We start from the raw sequence: 19903 nt of genomic DNA, 5'->3' as shown, positions 1-19903 counted from the left end.
AGTGTTTTTGTGAGAACAAAAGAGAAAAATTAATGAAAATACCTAGAGCAATGACAGGCATATGGAAACTGCTTAATATAGAACAGCTCTTGCTGTTATTAATTTGTTTCTTGTATTTCCTTCCCACTAACATGTAAGCTCCATGAAGGCAGGAATGTGGTCTGTCCACCGACGACATTCTCAGGGCCCAGCACACAGTAGTCCCACAATAAATACTTATTGAGGGGCGCCTGGGTGGCTCAGTGGGTTAAAGCCTCTGCCTTCGGCTCAGGTCATGATCCCAGGGTCCTGGGATCGAGCCCCGCATCGGGCTCTCTGCTCAGCAGGGAGCCTGCTTCCTCCTCTCTCTCTGCCTGCCTCTCTGCCTACTTGTGATCTCTGTCTGTCAAATAAATAAATAAATAAAACCTTTAATAAATAAATAAATACTTATTGAATGAATAACTTTCTATGTACCAGGCATGGTTTATCCATGGTTATTACAATAACTCCATGAAGCAAGAACTATCAGCACCCTCATTTTACAGATAAGGTTCAGAAAGGCTGAGTACATTTCATAAAACCACATAGCCAAAACATGGTGAGCCAGGATTCAGACCAAGTAGCTCCACCCTGCTATACCACCTGACTTGAAAGCCAGGGAGGCCATGGGAGTCCAGCCAATGAGACAGAACCAAAGGGCAGGAAGAGGGAGAAGTGATTATTTTGTGACCTTCAATTTAGGTACCAGGAAAAGCTGAGTGGGTCTGGACAGGGTTTCTGAGTGGGTCTGAAGGATGGACAGCATTTATGTGTAGAGATTGAGGAGAGGGGCACCTGGGTGACTCAGCTGATTAAGTGTCTGCCTTTGGCTTAGGTCATGATCCCAGAGTTCTGGGATCAAGCCCTGCATTGGTCTTCCTGGTCAGTGGTAAGTCTGCTTCTTCCTCTGTTGCCCCCCTGGTTTGTGCTCTCACTCTCTCTGTAAAATAAATAAATAAAATCTTAAGAAAAGAAAGAAAGATTGAAGAGAAAACATTTCTGGAAATGAGAGAAAGAAATAGAGCACAGGCCTAAAAACAGGAAAGGTCTGAGCCTGTTTAAGAAAAAGCAGATTGTCTGACTAGGATCTGAATGCCCCAGGGTGTGACATATTGAGTCACTGCTGGCCACAGTCACTGCTGTTAATGCATTATTTGTAAAGGGGTGACTGCTGAGGGAAATTATGCAATGCCAGCCTTTGCTGTGTCCAGAGGTAGAGAGGGTTAGTCACCTTGGAGCAGACTTTTGTCTTAATGGGAAAAATTACTTGAGTGGCCCCTTGTCTGGGAAAGGGGAGGAATGGGGGACTCTTTCCTGTGGTCTCGTCAAGGCTCCCCACTCCCTGCACCTCTGTCTGTAGAGCCTCAGAGCAGGGGAGCCAGGAGAAGATGAGAAGCATTTTGCAAAGGAGCCCTTCTGGAAGGGAAGGGACCACAACCACACTTCTCTTCCCAGAGCAGAAGGGTAGAAGCCATGAGCCCTGACTATGGCCCAGCTTGCAGAAAAGAACACAAATGGCCCAGAAAGGACTTCCACCAAGGTAAAAGCCCTGGACTGGTGTCCTGAGTTTAACACAAAGTTAAGGCAATGGGTGTGGCACAGGGTGAGAACACAGGACACAGGGTCCCTTAGACCCCAACCATCCTGGCCAGTGTCACACTTTGGAAGCATCCACAGAACACATGAGGGAGCTGAAAACCATGACCCTGGGTCATGTGATCACTCACAGCTCTCTGCACCATTGGACAAATGTCTGTACACAGTGAGAGATGGAATGCCGTAATGAAAAAAGTGACACTGTTGGAACGATAGAGCATTCCCGTACTCTCTCTGTCTAGATTTGGAAACAGTATTGATAGCCACTTGTAATTTTTGGCTAATTCTGAAGGAGATAAGCTTCAAAAGCGGGTATCAGTCTTTTTGCTCCTGAGAGAAGAGGAGCTAGAGCAACTAACTGGGAAAAAAGAGATTGAAATGTGACCCTATTTGTATCTCAACCTAATGACGTGGTTATAGGTTTCCAGAAATAAGCAAAGACACCTCCCAGCAACACCCTGCAGCCATAGGCAGGTGACTGGTTAGTCGAGATACTGTAGGAAGAGGAAGGAACCTGAGAGCCCAAGATAAGGAGCAATGTTGGCATAGGAGTAAGGGGTGGGAAGGCAGGCTGAGCGCAGGGCAGACACACCATGGCTATGTCCACGACTGCTCTGGCCATCAGCTAGTCCCCACCTCCCACTTCCAAGATTACAGAGATGTCTAGAACAGACTTCTACTGCCACACAAGGACTCAATTTTTTATGTAAGGCAGACTCTCCCAATCTAGAAAGGTTGTGAGATTGTATTCATGAAGATAAAATAATAATAATAATAGACTGATTCTCACTGGTCATCAAGAAAGCTTTTGGTAGGGCAGTGGTTGTCAAACATTTTTTAGTCCCAGAAATCTTTATTAGAATACTATCTTATATAGAATATCAATATTAAACTAAAGAGATATGAGCAGTTTGGAGGGAACCAGTGAAGGATTCACTGAGCCATGATACCAAGACCTTCCATGCATTCCCCCTGCCCCTGCTCAAGCGGTCCTGGGAGGCCTGGTAGGAGTACCAGGGGGGCGCCTGGGTGTCTCAGTGGGTTAAAGCCTCTGCCTTCAGCTCAGGTCATGATCTCAAGGTCCTGGGATCAAGCTCCGCATCGGGCTCTCTGCTCAGCAGGGAGCCTGCTTCCTCCTCTCTCTCTGACTGCCTCTCTGCCTACTTGTGATCTCTCTCTTCTCTGTTGAATAAATAAATAAAATCTTAAAAAAAAGTATAGGAATAACAGGGGCTTTGTAATGTACCATGTAAAAAATGCAATGGTGGTAGATGTGATCCGGCAACACAGACCCTAAGTCATACTCTCTCGTTTCTCATGAATCTGTACTTATAACACAGGTTCTCAAACCACAGCTGTTTCTAGAACAGAAAGAGTCCCGTCTTCAGCCAAGATCCATGGCCCAACTAAAGTAATGAGTCACAAGTCTAGGCATTTCTCATCATCAGTTAGCTAATGGTCAGTGTTCCAAGGCACAGCCATTTCTTGGCATTGATTCCCAGTCTGTGCGACACCCTTTAGTGATGGGCAACCTGGATTGGCACCCCTCCCCTACATTAACACCTGCAGCGAAGCCCATCTTGAACCACCCCCAAAGCATCCTCAGAGAGGAGAGCCTCTTCAGAGTCCTGTGCCATCAGTACCATCCCAAGGGTGACTGTGGAGAGCCAGACTCTATCCTAGAATAATCAGAGATGAAGGTGACAGACACCAGCTCAGACCTCAGTGACAAGGCCCAGATGAAGGACTGGCAATTCAATGCTTACTATGGCTTGTTCACCATCAGATCTCACAAGCCTGGCAAAGTACTTGGCACGTGTAGATGCTCATCAGGGGTGCTTGTGTGCCTCAGTCATTAAGCATCTGCCTTCAGCTTAGGGTCCTGGGATCAAGCTCTGCCTCGGGCTCCCTGCTCAGCAGGAAGCCTGCTTCTCCCTCTCCCACTCCCCTTGCTTGTGTTCCTTCTCTTGCTGTGTCTCTCGAGTCAAATAAATAAATAAAATCGTTTAAAAAATCACCATATCGGGGCGCCTGGGTGGCTCAGTGGGTTAAAGCCTCTGCCTTCAGCTCAGGTCATGATCCCAGGGTCCTGGGATCGAGCCCCACATCGGCCTCTCTGCTCAGCGGGGGGCCGGCTTTCTCCTCTCTCTCTGTCTGTTTCTCTGCCTACTTGTGATCTCTGTCAAATAAAAAAATAAATAAAATAAAAATCTTTAATAAAAAAAAAATCACCATATCAGGAGGCAGGATTCACTCTGGCTCTGTCACTAATTAATGCGTGACTTTGGACAAGTCATTTCTCTTGTTTGGATCTCATTCACCTAATTAGAAAATTAGAAAATTGGATCATATAAGTTGTTCCTCAAGAAATGAAATATTATTCACTAAAAAAAATTTTTTTAACTCCCTAGGGATCCATTCATTTTTGTTATTTGGGTATAATTTGGGATTCTGCATAAATTTAATTTGAAAAACCATGGGGGAGAGCTTATTTATTTGGGAGGGGGCAGTTTATTTTTAAATGGTTGCAAACTACTAAACCAAATGACCTATAGGATTCCATCAAGTATTGATATTTTTTGCAATTTTATTTCCTAGACTATTCATAGCCTATTCCAAAGAGATGATGAGATCAAACTGAAAAAAAGTTAATTCAATTTCCACTTGGGATTGTACCTGAAACTAATATAACACTGTATATTAACTATACTGGAATTAAATTTTTTTTTTAAATTCTACTTGGTTCCATCTCCAGGTAAAATTGTGAGAGAGACTAAGGTAGGTTCCCATGGCCTCTATACTTCATCTGGACACCACCCCCCACTTGGACATACTATTGTGCTGGGCCAATAAACAGCTGGAGCACAATCCTGGCACGTGCCTCCACACCAAATCTATTTTCCATTATATCCTCTTCAGAACTTATTATGTCAACTAATCTACTGGATTAACAGTCATGCTAATGCCTTAGGATCAACAGGTCTGGGACAGACCTTACAGTCACCTGCTAAGTCACTTGGTAACCAAGGCCCAGAGCAGGAGAGTGATTTACCCGAGGCCAGAATCAAACTTCAGATTTCCCAGTTCTCAGGCCAGGGTTCAATCTACTGACCAGTAAGTAGCTCACACCCCTGACTATAAATGAAGATTGTCCAGAGGGCTTTGTAAAATGCTGCACTCAGTCTCCACCTCCAGAGAGTCAGAAGCAGTCTAGAGTGGGGTCCAAGCATCACTGATTTTTTTTAAAGATTTTTTTCATCCAAGTGCAACATATACTCGTAAAAGTGAATCAATTGTAAATGTAGATGTTAATGAATTTTCACTAACACCCATCAGCCCAGACCACGAATCAGAAGATCTCCTGCACCTAAAACTCCCACCAAAGGGAATTGCTATCCTGATTTCCAAAACATAGGTTGCTTTTGCATTTTATGTAAATGAAATACATAGAATGTCCTCTTTTATGTCTCACTTCTTTTGCTCCAAATTATACTTTTAAAATTCATCCATATTGTTTGCTATGGTTTGCTATAGTTCATTCCCATTGCAAAACAGTTATTTCATTGTGTGAATATACCACGATTTGTGATCCATTCTACAATTGATGGACATTTGGGTAGTTTCCAGTTTAAGGATATTATAAATTGTGTATCTTCTAGCATATATCTTTTAGTGAAAATGTGCAAGCATTTCTTTTGAGTGTATACTTAGGAATGGAATTGTTGGGTCCTTTGGGTATACCTGTGTTCAGCTCTAATAGACACTGTGAAACAATTATTCAAGTGACTGTACCAATTATACTTCCTACCTGAACTGTGTGAGAGTTTCAGTTATTCCACAGCTTCACCCAAACTTGCTATCATCAGTTTTCTTGGGTTGTCATTCTGGGGTGTGTGTGAGGATATTACATTGTTTTTAAGGTCCCCAAATGACTCTATGGACAGAAAACGATGAGAACCTCTCCTTTGTCCCTACCCTCATGACCACTTGGGGCTTATGAAAATAATGCTCTTGCTTTTATTGTCTGACTCAATGCTTCTAAAATATCCTATAAGCCAACTCAAAGTGTTACACCACTAAAATAAAAATTATTTAAAAGATTTTCCTAATTCATACAAAAAATAAATTGATGGATAAAAATTTTACTTCAAGTTCTCTGGTAAATTGTTCTTATATTTTTGGCACCCACTGTTGCTTTCCACTAGTGAATGCTAGTAACCAACAAAATAAACAGGTAAGAAATGAAACAATAACTTTTTTCCAATCCCTCACATGGAATTCTAGAATATGCAATTTGCTTCTATAAATGCTTGTTGTTGTAACCACAAGCATTTTCTGCTAAGTATACACCTTTCTCTGTGCTAAAGAGGCCTTAATGTCCTTTGTTCTCCTCTCTGGGGTTCCATCTTCCTTATAGCTAGGAAAAGGCAGCACTATGTACCACATGATCCTCTTCTGCCTACAACTGATTGCATCAAGAGTAAACACCTGGCTCAAGTTGAGCCAATCAGATCCTCTCTCTTTCAGCAATTAGGAATTAAGACTTAAAGGATGAGTTAGTTATTTAGAGACATACAATTATGTGAAATTGGAAAAGGGTGAGTTAGTTATTTAGCGACATACAGTTATGTGAAATTGGAACCAAAGTTGGTACCAAATTACTTGAAAGCCACATAAAAGCTGATGTGACATTGGTATGAGCAGTGCTTAGGAGCATATACCAACAAGAAAGCTTGAGAGCAAAATTAAATATGGATTGCACAAAATCATTTCAGTCTCAGAAACCCAAATTATTTTAGTTATCTGGTACCATATCAGGACAAGGGGAGATGAATGGCAACTACTTTTTGTCATTAAATCAGAAAGACAAAGAGCCTGAAATTGAGATCCAGACTCAGGAGAAAAATCTCTTAGCATTTAAGAAGAGTAATCCTGAAGAAGTCCTCTTGGATAAGGGATGATAAATGGAAATTAATGGTTCAGATGCCATTGATACTAATTTAAGGTGCATTAAATATCATTGATTTTGGTATTTGATATCATTAAATATCATGTATCATGATTTTGTCATTATCTGTTGTGCTGTCTTTGTGGTGTATTTCAGTGAATGTAAGATAATTCAGAAGCTCTCAGCAGTTCATAGAGTTATTATCCATTTAGTATAATTTTTCCCATACAGGTCTAAGTCTTTTTAATATGAATTTTCCAATCATGTGGCTATTAGGTAGTGGATCTTTAAAGTTGGAGATGAACAAGTGAATTAACAGACAAGTTGGGAAGAAATCAGCAGTGCTCTATTTAACAGCTCATTACTTTATTTTTAATGATTATATCAGTTAGAATTGGCTAGGTTTTGCTATGGTAACAAAACTCTAAACTATTAATGGCTTAAACAGACAAAGATGTATTTCTTGTTCATACCACGTTTGATGTGTGTTGGCAAAGGAGCTCTACTTATCGTAGCAACTCTGTGACTCTGGTGAACAAGGTCTCCATCTCAACATAGATTCATGAAGACTATACTGTAGGGAAGGGAATGAGGAGCATCATGCACTGATTTTAAAAGCTTCCATTCAGGTGCCTGGGTGGCTCAGTTGTTTGAGCGACTGCCTTCAGGTCAGGTCATGATCCTGGAGTCTCAGGATGGGGTCCCGCATCGGGCTCCCTGCTCAGTGAAGGGGTCTGCTTCTCCCTGTGACCTTCCCCCTCTCATGCTCACTCTCTATCTCAAATAAATAAATAAAATAAAATAAAAGCTTCCATTCACATTTCTTTGGCCAAACCATGCTATATGGCAATGCCTATGAAAGTAAATGGGGGAAGTGCAAGCTCACTATGTGCCCAAGTGAACAAAAATTTGTGTGACTGGTCCTAATGACTAATGCGGTGTTTGTGATTACAAAGTTATTCTGTGTGCTTTACCAGCTGGCTTTTCTGCTGGCAGAGTGGCTTCTTGTTTGTCTGATGGAATTAAGTAAGTCGATAATTTCTGGTATTCCACAGGTGCACTGACACCTGAGTTCATTTGAAAACTGCTGGCCCAACCCATGGTGGGAATTTCAGTTAGATGGGCAGGTATCATAACACCACACAGACAACCCTGTCCATCACAACTCAGGTCAGTCCTATTTCCAGACCATGGTGTACATGAAATATAAATCTAGGCACTAGTTTGGGTTTTGGGAACTGGAGAACTGGAGAACTGGAGAAAAATAAATGGGCCTCTCGGAGAGAAAATAATCCGGCCAGGTTTTCTGAGTCCCGTTTGATTTATAATAACATGGCACCACTGCAGGGGGAGGGGGTGTGTGAAGACCATAGTGTTATGTCATGAACCGGCTTTAAGTCTCAGAGAGTCACCTTCCTTTCCTGTCAAGTGAAGAAGTTGAAAAAGAACAATTTTTAAATACACAACCCTCTACAAAAATAAATAATATTCAGAATCTCGGTGTATAACATAGATACAAAGTGATGCTAAAATGAGGGGGAAGGACCAGCCCCACGTCCCATAATACGTCACAGAAAACAGCAGTCCTTGAAACATGCTCACATAGAATCTTTAGAACTCCACGGAGCACGACTTTTAAATGCTAGGATTCTGTAATCTCTAAAATGCTTCTCTGTGATCCCGTTACGCTAGTTTTAATGCCAGCACTTCCTGGTTCCAAGTCTAAAGAGACAACGCTCTTCCGATTGCGGCTGCGCACAGGGGGCGAAGATGGCGGTTCGGGCGGCCGCTCCCACCGCAGCGGCAAGAATGTTGGTGACTAGATTTTTTGGCCTCACTGGCAAGAGTGCCGTTTCCTTCTCCGTGTGCTCCATGCGAGCACGTGGAAATGTGAAGAGTGGAGACTATGCTCTGCCAAGTTGTGTCGACCGGCTCCACTATCCCTTGCCTGATGTGGCCCATGTCAAGATTTTCTCCGCCTGAAGGAAAAGGAGGAGGCCATCTGGAGCAACTTCTCCATGGCTGAAAATGTTGAATTGTGCCTCATTAAGTTGAGCGAGAACTTTGCTGACAGGAACAGGAGCATGCACAAGTGCAAGCCGGCTGTGGGCGCCGCCATGTTTTTCCGGGGGACCCGCTCCGGTTCTGATCTGAGAGAAGCACCGTGTGTACGGCCCCTTCCCACACATCTCTGAAGGGTGGCCAAGCCGACCCAGAGGATGCTGGATGTCAGGGTTTCTCAGCCAAGTGGGATTGCGACAAGAATAAATAGACAAAATAAGCACCCTCTGCTCGCGCATCTGAGCCCCGCCTTGTTCTGCCACCTCCATGCAGTTCAGCGTATTTACTGGAAACTGTTGTGTTGTCGTACGAATGCTATTAAGGGAGCAGTTTATGTGGAAGAAAAAAATAAACAGCCAGCGTTCACAATGCTGCTTCCCTGGCCCCGTGGTTGGCCTAGGCTGCACACTGCCCCTCACCCCTCCATGCACCCCTCGCCTACTCCCCATGCCTTAAAAACCGTTATTATTGCAATCCCGAAGCTCCGTGCCCAGGACTGCCAATAACGCTAACATCTTTTGCCTCTACATGCAAGAGGGTAAGCCATGCCTGTGATTTTGAAATCTCACAGGCCAAAGCTCTTCTGTTTCTACGCCCAGGCTCTGTTTCCTCTTCTTTCATCAAGTGCAGCTTTTCTATCATCCAGGTGTCATAAGATTTGGTGAAAGGCAGTGGAAGGAGGCTCTCATCCCAGCGGAGAATTCGAGAAGTTGGTAATTCTCCAGGTAGTTAATGAGGACTGTGCTAGACACTGGGAACGCCTTTGGAATGTTAAACAAAGTGGCTTTTATTCTGGCCGTCTTGCGGCTGCTGCTTCCTCACAACAAAGGGACTTACTGTGCTCTTGATGGGTGGGTCTGAACATCACTTGGCCAACACAGCCCCAGGCCTTCCTTCAGCCTGTTGAGTTTGCCTCCTGTCAGAGGGTTTCTGATGGAAAAAGGACAAGACCTTTATTTTAAGATTCATAAATACCAGAAACTCCTTTTCCAGTCACCGACATTTAAATGCTATACTATTTGTCTATAAGCCCTGTCTTTATCTAGGTCATTTGCCTTGTCTTTATCTGAGCCATTCCCTAGCTGCTTGTGACTCAGAGTGGTCTGAATGGTAGACATCAGGGGGAAATTTGGTAGAAATGCGGACCCTGAGGCCCTATCTCAGACCAACTGGATCAGAATTTAGAATTTCCCTTTTCAACGAGATCTCAGGTCTTTGCTCTAGTCTATAAAACTGTAAAAGACTGAATGATACTGTTCATGGTGACAACCCAGCTGTCTCTGAGAAGGACATTGTTTGTCACAAAACACAGTCATCCAGGAGTGGGGAGACCTGGCTTCCAGTCCTGACTTGGCCACTAATTCACTGAGTGGCCTTTGCCAAGTCACTTGACCATTCTGGAATCTTGGATTGAGCTGAACTCCTGACTCTCCAAGTGTCTGCTCTGAGGACAGAAAACAGAGAGGTAAGTGCTCTCCTATATGCTGATGACGTGATTTTATGGCCAAACACTTAATAGACAGTTGTCCCCAAGATCTAATTACTTTCAAAAAGAGCTTCAGAGCAGCTACCGTAGTCACTTTGTTTTGTTAATTGTCCTTCAGGATTTGTTTTATCAGACACAGATCTCTCTGTGGCAATTCACTTCATTCACTTACCTGGGGGTACTTTTTTGTACCTCTTTGCCCTTGAGCTCACTTGGCTTCCAAAATGTGTGTGGTCACATCTGCCCTATCATACAGGGTTGTATGAGGATCTCCTGAGAAAGCACCTTGAAAAGTATGAGGTGCTGCCACACCCACTGCAGACTGACGGAGCCTTTTGGGAATGCCATTTGGTAATATGAATTTTTAAAACCTTTAAAATGTGTATAGCCCTCCCAGCAAATCATCTGCTAGGCATAGACCCCAGGGAAGAAATTATGAATGAGCCAGAAGGCTGTTAATAACTGTAGCATTCCATGAGAGACTATGGACTCTGAAAAACAATCTGAGGGTTTTGAAGGGGCAGGGGCATGGGAGGTTGGGGGAGCCAGGTGGTGGGTATTATGAAGGGCACGTATTGCATGGAACACTGGGTGTGGTGCATAAACAATGAATTCTGTTACGGTGAAAAGAAATAAAAAATAAATAAATAACTGTAGCATTGTTAATGGTGAAAAATGATAAACAAATGCCCAACAACAGGGAATTGATTAAATAATAAACCAATAAAAATAAATAGTAAATGAGGGTACCCACACAATCGAATTCCATGAGCACAAACAATGCTAAAAACAGGTATTGAAAGATGTGGAAAGCTGTTGATTTCTCACTGACTAATGAAAATATACTGAAGACTGTAGTGTGGAGTGTGATTAGACTCCAGTTTGAAAATAAAGTGTTTAAATATGCATGGGAAAAAGACTGAAAGAATGCACATTGTTTGTGAATACTGATACACTCTAATTATGGGCAGTTTTATGTACCTCGTTTTGCTTACCTACATTTTCCGTAGTACAAGTGCAAGGAAAAGGTTTTGTTTTGATTCCTAACAAAATAGAAGCACTGTTTTTATCATCACTGTATTCATCAGTGGAGAAAGCTCTGTCTGGCTGGAGGAGAGCAGACTTTGAATAATACCTCTGCAGTGTCTGCAGGGGGTGAGTAGAGCTATCTTTTGCATTCAGGGACTCAGAGGAGAGGGCGGTCCTAGGGAGGAAATAATAAATTCTTCCTGGAGGACAGAAATGGAAACTCACAGCCCGGCAAACAAAAAGGCAGCAGAAGTAGGTGGCATGCTTCCTGAAAGGCTGTCAAAACACTACTTCAAAGCCAGGCTGGGGCATACAGACAGCAGTTCTCCTGTCTCTTTAACTAAAAGCAGCAAGGACAATTCACCTGCCATAGTGTCCTTCTGAAACCCAAAGGAAGGTGCTTTGTTTCAGCAGGTTAGAGGAATTTGATTCTATGATCTTCCCGCTTCATTCATTGAAAGGTAGGTTTGGCTTCTTCATTTTAAATACCTCTGTCTAGGGGCGCCCAGGTGGCTCAGTCAGTTCAGTGTCTGACTTTGGCTCAGGTCATGATTTCAAGGTCTTGTAGTCAAGCCCCAGGGTGGGGCCCTGCATCTGGCCCTGGATGGGCTTCCCCCACCAGTGTAGGGCTCTGTGCTCAGTGGGGAGTCTGCTTCTCCCTCTCCCTCTCTGGGGGGGAGGTCCTCCCACTCGTGTTTTCTCTCTCTTGAATAAATACAATCTTTTAAAAAATATAACGAATACCTCCATTTAGAACAGAACTAAGAGTGATGCAAAGCCTGCTTTGTCTTTTCTATTGCAAATAGTGGTGATGGTGACTGTGATGGCAGTTAGTGGTAATACTGGTAGTAATAACAGAGGAAGTAGCAGTTGTACTAATATGTGCCAGCTATTTCCCCGAATGATTTTGTTTAAATCTTCATAAAAACCCTTTGAGGTTAGGAGTATTATGAAGGAGGAAACCAAAGCTCAGGAAAGTAACTGGCCCAGAGTCACAGAGTAGGAGCTGGAAGCTGGATTCTAATTGGGTTTGTGAACTCTGAAAATCTTTCTACAGTAACACACTAGAAAATTAAGATGCTCTGAGTCCCAGTTATATTTATCAAAAGGCTGATGTTTATAGGCTAATTCAGCCCTTGTTTTAGCCCCCATACATGGCCTGAAATTGGTTCTAGGATTGTCTGCAGGAGTCAGATTACATTCAACAAACTCAAAATGCCTTTTTTTTGAAGTTCAGTCTCTTCTTATGTCAGCAGTTATGAGACTCTTAAAATACTTTCCTCTCTACTAAAGAACCACTTCACTTTGAGGAGATAGTACTCTTCCGCCTGGATAATGTACCAAGCAACATTCTCTGATTTGGCTATCACTAGCGGGAGGCTTTCCCTGGTATCTCCCCTGCTACAACACTGTTTGCTGATGAACAGAATTTAAGACTGGTGCACTCTGACCCTACCCAAGAGTATTTAGTCAGAAAAAGATGAAAAGAAATTTTATTTCTCAGCTTTTATAGAGTGATTTGGTGTCTTATTTTTGCCAGTGATGAAACTGAACTGAAGGACATTATATAGCAGAGGGACATTTCTTTTTTTTTTTAATTAAAGATTTTATTTATTATTTGACAGAGACACAGGGGGAGAGGAAACACAAGCACAGGGAGTGGGAAGGGAGAAGCAGGCTTCCCGCCAAGCAGGGAGCCCATTGCGGGGCTCGATGCGGGGCTCAATCCCAGGACCCTGGGATCATGACCTGAGCTGAAGGCAGACGCTTAACGACTGAGCCACCCAGGTGGCCCCAGAGGGGCATTTCTACAGTTGCCTACTTGTCACGAACCCATCTGCCTATCTGGGGGAACACCCCCCCCACTGCCTTCTGCTAAGCCAGAAATATGGGGATTGTCTGGGTATCAGGAAAGAGGTGTCTCCCAAAGGCAATGGTGAGTCAATGGAAGCATATTAGACAGAGGGCCTGTACTTACAGATTAGAGAGAAGCAGGAAATGCATCAGGAATATTTTCAGCTGTAAGTAACAGAAAACCAATAAAGAGTACCTTTTTAAAAAGTAGAGTTATAGATGAATGGATAAAGAAGATGTGGTATATATACACAATGGAATACTATGCAGCCATCAAAAGAAATGAAATCTTGCCATTTGCGACGACGTGGATGGAACTAGAGGGTATTATGCTTAGTGAAATAAGTCGATCGGAGAAAGACAACTATCATATGATCTCCCTGATATGAGGAAGTGGAGATGCAATGTGGGGGGGGTTGGGGGGTAGAAAAGAAAAAATGAAAGAAGATGGGATCGGGAGGGAGACAAACCATAAAAGACTCAGTCTCAAAAAACAGACTGAGGGTTGCTGGGGGGAGGGGGGACGGGAGAGGGTGGTGGGGATATGGACATTGGGGAGGGTATGTGCTATGATGAGTGCTGTAAAATATGTAAACCTGGCGATTCACAGACCTGTACGCCTGGGGATAAAAATACATTATATGTTTATTAAAATAAATAAATAAATTAAAAAAAATTTTTTTTAAAGTAGAGTTATTTTTCTCCATAACAAAAAGTTTGGGGGTAGATAATACATAGTCATTTCAGCAGCTCAACAATATCAAATTCTCTGTGTGTTTCCTATTTTCTACCCCAGATCTTCAGCATAGTAGGATTTTAATTTTGTCTGTCACATGTCTCAAAATGGCAGCCACAGCTCCAGATATTATATCTATGTTTAAGGCAAAAAGAGAGAGTAGAGAGTATTGCTAACCACGTCCAGTGATTTCATTCAAAATGAGAAGTCTTTATGAGAAGTTCCTCAGCTAATTTTTTTAAATTAGATTCCATTGCCCAAAATGGTTACATGAACCAGCCCTTACTGTGAGGGAGGCTGGAAATATAAGTACCGGGTGAATGGAATTACAGTGAATGACTTTGACTAATCAGATTCAACCTCTGAAACTAGGCTGTTGCCATCCTAAAAAAAAACAGGGTAATCAGAAGAGGTAAACAAAATCATGGTATTGTGGGGAGAAGGGAGGGATGGCAGATGACTGGCTAAAATTGTCTGTCACAGTGAGTAAGATTCAAACCAGAATGAGGAGACCCCATTGGAGCTTAATGTCTAATGCTATGAACTCGGCCATCCCAGCTACACATCAGGCTGAAGACATACCTTATGATTCCAGGCATGCCTCCCTAAGGAGGGAATGTAGAACCAGCATCTGGAATCAGTGGTGACAATGGTGAATGTTAGTGTTCTTATGTGAACAGTTGCTGATACGTCCTGAGATTATAATCTTTCCAGTCACTTGGAATCTAGAGGTCTCTTTGCTGCCTCTACCACTGCTAATTTCTTGGAATTAGATACTTACAGACTTTTCTTTTTGCCGGGGGTGGTTGGGTGGCAGTGAGCACAGAGGGAGAGAGAATCTTAGGCAGGCTCCATGCCCAGCTCGAAGCTTAAGGCAGGGTCTTATCTCACAGCCCTGAGGTCATGACCTGAGCTGAAATTGAGTTGGCCACTTAAATGAATGAGCCACCCAGGTACCCCTAAACTTTTCTTTGGACTATGGATCTCTTAGAAGTGTCCCTTTCTTGCTTAGGCTCTTGCTTTCTGCAAAGAAAGAAAAGTACACTTAAATGCCCACCAAAATGAGAATGGCTAAAGAAAGTACAAAATACCATTTGGCAATTAGAGAGGTTGAAGTAATTCTGCATGTGCTGATAGGGAAAGATCTCTAAGGTGTTTGTTAAATGATAAAAAGCAAATTGAAAGACAACACATAGAGCATGACACCATGTACATCTAGGATAAGCTTTGTAGTGGTTGCAGAATATGTCCATAAACTCTGTTACAACTGCCTTCAATCCCTCTCCCCTGGAATGGGCTACATGTAGTGATTCACTTCTAATAAATAGAATGAAGCGGAAGTAGTAGTATGCAATTTCAGAACAAAGTCATAAAAATGCTGTGATTTCCTCCTCCCTCACTCTCTCTTAGATTGCTCACTCTGGTAGAAGTTAGTTACTGTGTCTCAAGGACACTTAAGCAGCCTGTGGCAGTATCCATGTGGCAGGAGATTAAGCCTGCTGCTGACAGCCATACGAGTGAGCCATCTTGGAATAAGGTTCTACACATCCAGTCAAGTCTTCAGATGGTTGCAGCCCCTGCCAACCTCCAGCCACAGGAGAGACCCTGAGTTAGAACCACCCACCTAAGCTGCTCCTGAATTCCTGACCCACAGATAATAAATGTTTGCCCTATAAGCCACTAAATTTTGGTGTGAGTTGTTATGCAACAATGGATAACTAATATGACCTCCTTATTTGCATATGTAATAAGACTCAAGCTCTTACTCTACAGTTAGTGATTGTTTTATAAGTACCAACATTTAATCTTCACAATAACCCTATGAAGTAGAGACCAATATTATCCTTATTTTACGGAGTTAGAAACCAAGGGACAGAGAAGCAAAGTAATTTGCCCAGGGATATACAGCTATTGGAACCCAGACAATCTTAGAGTGATTACTTGTAAACTCTTATACGATACTTCTTATACTATACTGTGTGTGTGTGTGTGTGTGTGTGTGCACAAGTGCATGCATGTTGCAGGAGTTTTCATGTGATGTGTGGTGTGTGCACAGAAAAGGTATGGAAGATACATATCAAATTGTTGATCACAGCTACTTCTGGGGACAGAGCTAGAGATAAGGGAAAGGAAAATTTTCATTTTTTTCTCAACCAACTTCAGTATTGTTGGAAAGTTTTTACAACAGAAGTATATTAATGTAATATTTGCATAATTAAAAATTTAACTGAGCTAGCTAATAGATGTACGCTATTCAGAGAAGTTAAGTGTTAGGGGAAGAAGGGGCACTTCTGACCAAATACAAGTCATTAGCCATGGATTTGCTTAGGAGTGAATCAGATTGGCACAGTTGGTGGATTTGCAGGGGTTAGAGGGAGCACTCCCACCCTTTTCCCCTCCAGCCTTGGGCTTCCTCCCCACCCCATGAGACAGAAGATGCGTTCCCTCCCTGACCCAAAGAATTCTTACAGGAATTCCCAGGAGTCCTGCCACTTGCTCCATGGCTGCTCACATGCTTGACACGTGGTGTCTTATCTGGAGACCACAAGTAGGACAGTTGGCCAGGACACAGGGAATCTATTTTTAGTCTGGGCCAGGGACTGGTTCAGGAATAGACTCTGAGGGGAGAGTGGCTGGGGTTTCTCCCTTGTCACTGGGAAAGATCATGCAGCTGGTGTGCTCCCTGACATTCCTTGTCACTGTGGGGAAGATATATTTAGTGTCTGACCTGTGACAGAACTGTCACTAGAACCTCACTGCCTTGGTAACTCCAGGGCACTGGTTACAACCTAATCCTGTCTAATTTTACATGCTCACTTTGTGAAGTGATGATAAGAGTTATCTTTCTGATGCAAGACAGAATCAAATGGGCCTGCCCTGGTATCCTGTTGCAGTCTGCATGTTGTGATGGATGGCCTTGAGCTACTGATATGTGAGAAGTCACACCACTGCCCACTCTTCTCCCAGATGGCTACAATGTGGTAGAAGGTTTACCCAGCTTGTAGGAACACAGCTGTCACCTGTGAGTGCCAGACACTTTATTAACATGCTCATAAAGAAGGCTTTTTTCCTCATCCCTGAAGGAAAAGAAACCAGGCCTCATAACAAACTTTTGCCCCAAGAGTCTCCATTTCTTTTTTTTTTTCTTTCAAAGATTTTATTTATTTATTTGACAGAGAAATCACAAGTAGGCAGAGAGGCAGGCAGAGAGAGAGAGGAGGAAGCAGGCTCCCTGCTGAGCAGAGAGCCCCATGCGGGGCTCGATCCCAGGACCCTGAGATCATGACCTGAGCCTAAGGTAATGGCTTAACCCACTGAGCCAGTCAGGTGCCCCAAGAGTCTCCATTTCTTGAGCAGCAACCACCGTGACCTCATTAGTCAAGCCCAGTAGTCTTTCTCACTGAGCCCTCAAAATTATCCCTAGGAGACTACCTCTGAAGCCTCTACCAACTAATACTGTTCCTCCCTATGATGAAAACTACAAGCCATCCTGGGCTGAAAGTACTGAGCAAGACAGTAGAAGAAACTTGACTAGGGAAGATGGTGAGGTTATACCAAGTTCCAAGGGTAGTGGTAAGGTGAAGGAGCCTGGGTGCTTTACTATGGCAGAGGAATCAATGGGGGCTGAATACTGGGATTTGGACATTAATAAGAGTTGGTAGAGACCTTGGGTGTAGGACAGTATCAGGATTGCATCTTTTATCATATGACCCCAGGTATATTCCTTCCCTAGTCTGGTCCTCAAATGTCCTAAATGAGTGAGTAGGACAAGAAGCCTTTATGACCACTTCCAGCTTGGACATCCTATAATACATATAATACAATACATCCTGTAATCCTATAATAATAAATAAATAGCATTTATTTATGGAATTCAGTTATAGCATGGAATTCAGTTAACTGCATTGCCCCCTTAGTTTTCTCTTCAGGGTTGCGTGGAAGGGACTACTAGTAACTTCCCAATATCCTTTCCCCTTTTTTCATTAGTAAAAGAACTCCAGTTTTGGGGGCTCCTGGGTGGCTCTCTGGGTTAAGCCTCTGCCTTTGGCTCAGGTCATGATTTCAGGGTCCTGGGATCAACTCCCGCATCGGGCTCTCTGCTCAGTGGGGAGCCTGCTTCCCCCCTTCTCTCTCTACCTGCTCCTCTGCCTGCTTGTGATCTCTCTGTCTGTCAAATAAATAAATGAAATCTTAAAAAAAAAAAAAAAAAGAACTCCAGTTTTTAACCAAGCAATTTCACTTAGCTAAAAAACTTAATTTCCTACATTCCCAGCAAGGTAACTATGTTCTATCCAATGAGATATAAGTGGAAGTGTTATGTAGAATTTGGAGGAACTCTCCTTTAAGAGGAAGAGGCTGATGTGATGGAGACAGTCTCTGCCTTAGAAATGATTAGACTCTGGGGGCACCTGGGTGGCTCAGTTGGTTAAGCGACTGCCTTTCGCTCAGGTCATGATCCTGGAGTCCTGGGATCAAGTCCCGCATCGGGCTCCCTGCTCGGCAGGGAGTCTGCTTCTCCCTCTGACCCTTTCCCCTCTCATGCTCTCTCACTCTCTCTCTCCTCTCTCAAGTAAATAAATAAAAATCTTTAAAAAAAAAAAAAAAAAAAAAAAAGAAATGATTAGACTCTGTTTTGAGAGAGAGAAATGAAACACTAGAACAATTAACATATACAGGACAAAGATATACGTGCCTTTGTCTTTAACCAGTTGACTAGATGTTCTATTCAGTCTTCTAGGAGGAAGTAATTGGAAAATTTTGAACTGATCCATTCAACAAATTCCCATTATATTCCATATTCTACTGAATTAATGTCTACAAAATTTGACATCAAGGCACTCTCAAACCCAACGAAGACACAATACTGACCTGATATTTTCAAATCATATTTAAGATTAAAATACAGAATTTTTTTCCAGCTCTACTGAATAATGAAAGAGTTGGCAACATGAAACTTATATTCCTACCTGACAGCAATTTGCTGGAACTGGATCACAATGCCTCCTTTCAAGGGGGTTGTGCTCTCCAGTTTATGACAATTGTTACCATTCATTTTCTTTATACCAAAGTACTTTATCCATTCCCATTATTTTCTTCCTGGTCCTGTAGTTCATTAGGGGTGGTGACCCCTGCCCTAAAAGCTAAGCTGCAAAGGGGGATCACATGTTACCATTATCATCAGAAACAAATATTTTTTGAGTATTTGTATATCAGAAGACTAAATTTGAAATATAGTCAGGCCTAAAATCTACTTTGAGCCTGTGTGTTGGTTTTTGGAAAGAGAGAGAGAGAGAAGGGAGAAGAGATGATGAGGGGCAGTACAAAGGACAATAAAATTCTGCTTCATCCTTTAAAAGGAGGAGAATAACACTTTTTCCTGCTCTATTTGTCTGCCTGGGATTTTGATATGATAGGGGATCTCTAACATCCATCTTTGACATATAGGTGAGAGCTATACCCTAAGAATGCATCAGAGATGTGGAGGGAGTTTGAGTCCCTGATGACTTCAGGGAATTGCTACAACAAATATTATGGAGAGAATAACACCTTGGGGGTGGAAACTATTATTTTGTTTTATGAAGCCAACGTTAATCCTCATGGTTACAGGGTTCAAGTCCAAATCTCAGGGCTGCCTATGAAATCTTCCTTGAAGCCCCCAGTTTTCTGTAGGAGCTCAATCCATCTGCTACTCCATTGACAATCCCAAACACTTCTTTAATCCCCTATTACCTCCTGTTAGTCACAGGGATAATTCCAACCATTCCAGGAAGCCACCTAAACACTGCATTGGGAATCTGATCTTATCTGGCTGTGTGGATGCTTTGGGAGACAGATAATAGAAAACCCAAGTCAAGTATTTTAAACAATAAGGACATTTTGTTTCCTCAGTTAACGAGAAGTCCAGAGGTAGGAGAGTTTCAGGGCTAGCTAATCCATTTACTCACCAATGCCATCATGAGCTTGGGCTCTTTACACCACTCACTGTGCCATCCACAGTGAATTGTCATTTGTGTTCAGTGTGACTCTTCTTGGCTGCAATTTCTCCAAGCATTTTGTCCTCATCCAACAAACTCCAAAGCCATAGAGACTAAGACCGTAGCCTTCACTATCATGGCTCCTTAAGGTGAAGGAAAACTTTCCCAAAAGCCCCTACCAACAAGTTTCCCTTCAT

The 19903-nt window shown here is 42.8% G+C and overlaps 1 long non-coding RNA gene across 1 annotated transcript in view; it reads left to right on the top strand.

Moving 5' to 3' along the window:
• The first annotated feature begins 11404 nt into the window (after positions 1-11404).
• LOC308355235 overlaps positions 11405-19903 on the top strand; it is a 50184-nt gene continuing 41685 nt past the window's right edge. Inside the window, exon 1 of the long non-coding RNA XR_013967940.1 lies at positions 11405-11602. This is a non-coding gene — a long non-coding RNA (uncharacterized lncRNA). The remainder of the gene's footprint in view (positions 11603-19903) is intronic.

Source organism: Martes martes (genome assembly GCF_963455335.1).
Source record: "Martes martes genome assembly, chromosome: 14".
Taxonomy (NCBI): Eukaryota; Metazoa; Chordata; class Mammalia; order Carnivora; family Mustelidae; genus Martes; species Martes martes.
Note: the sequence above shows the minus strand (reverse complement) of the source record. Positions and strands in the feature narration are given on the sequence as shown.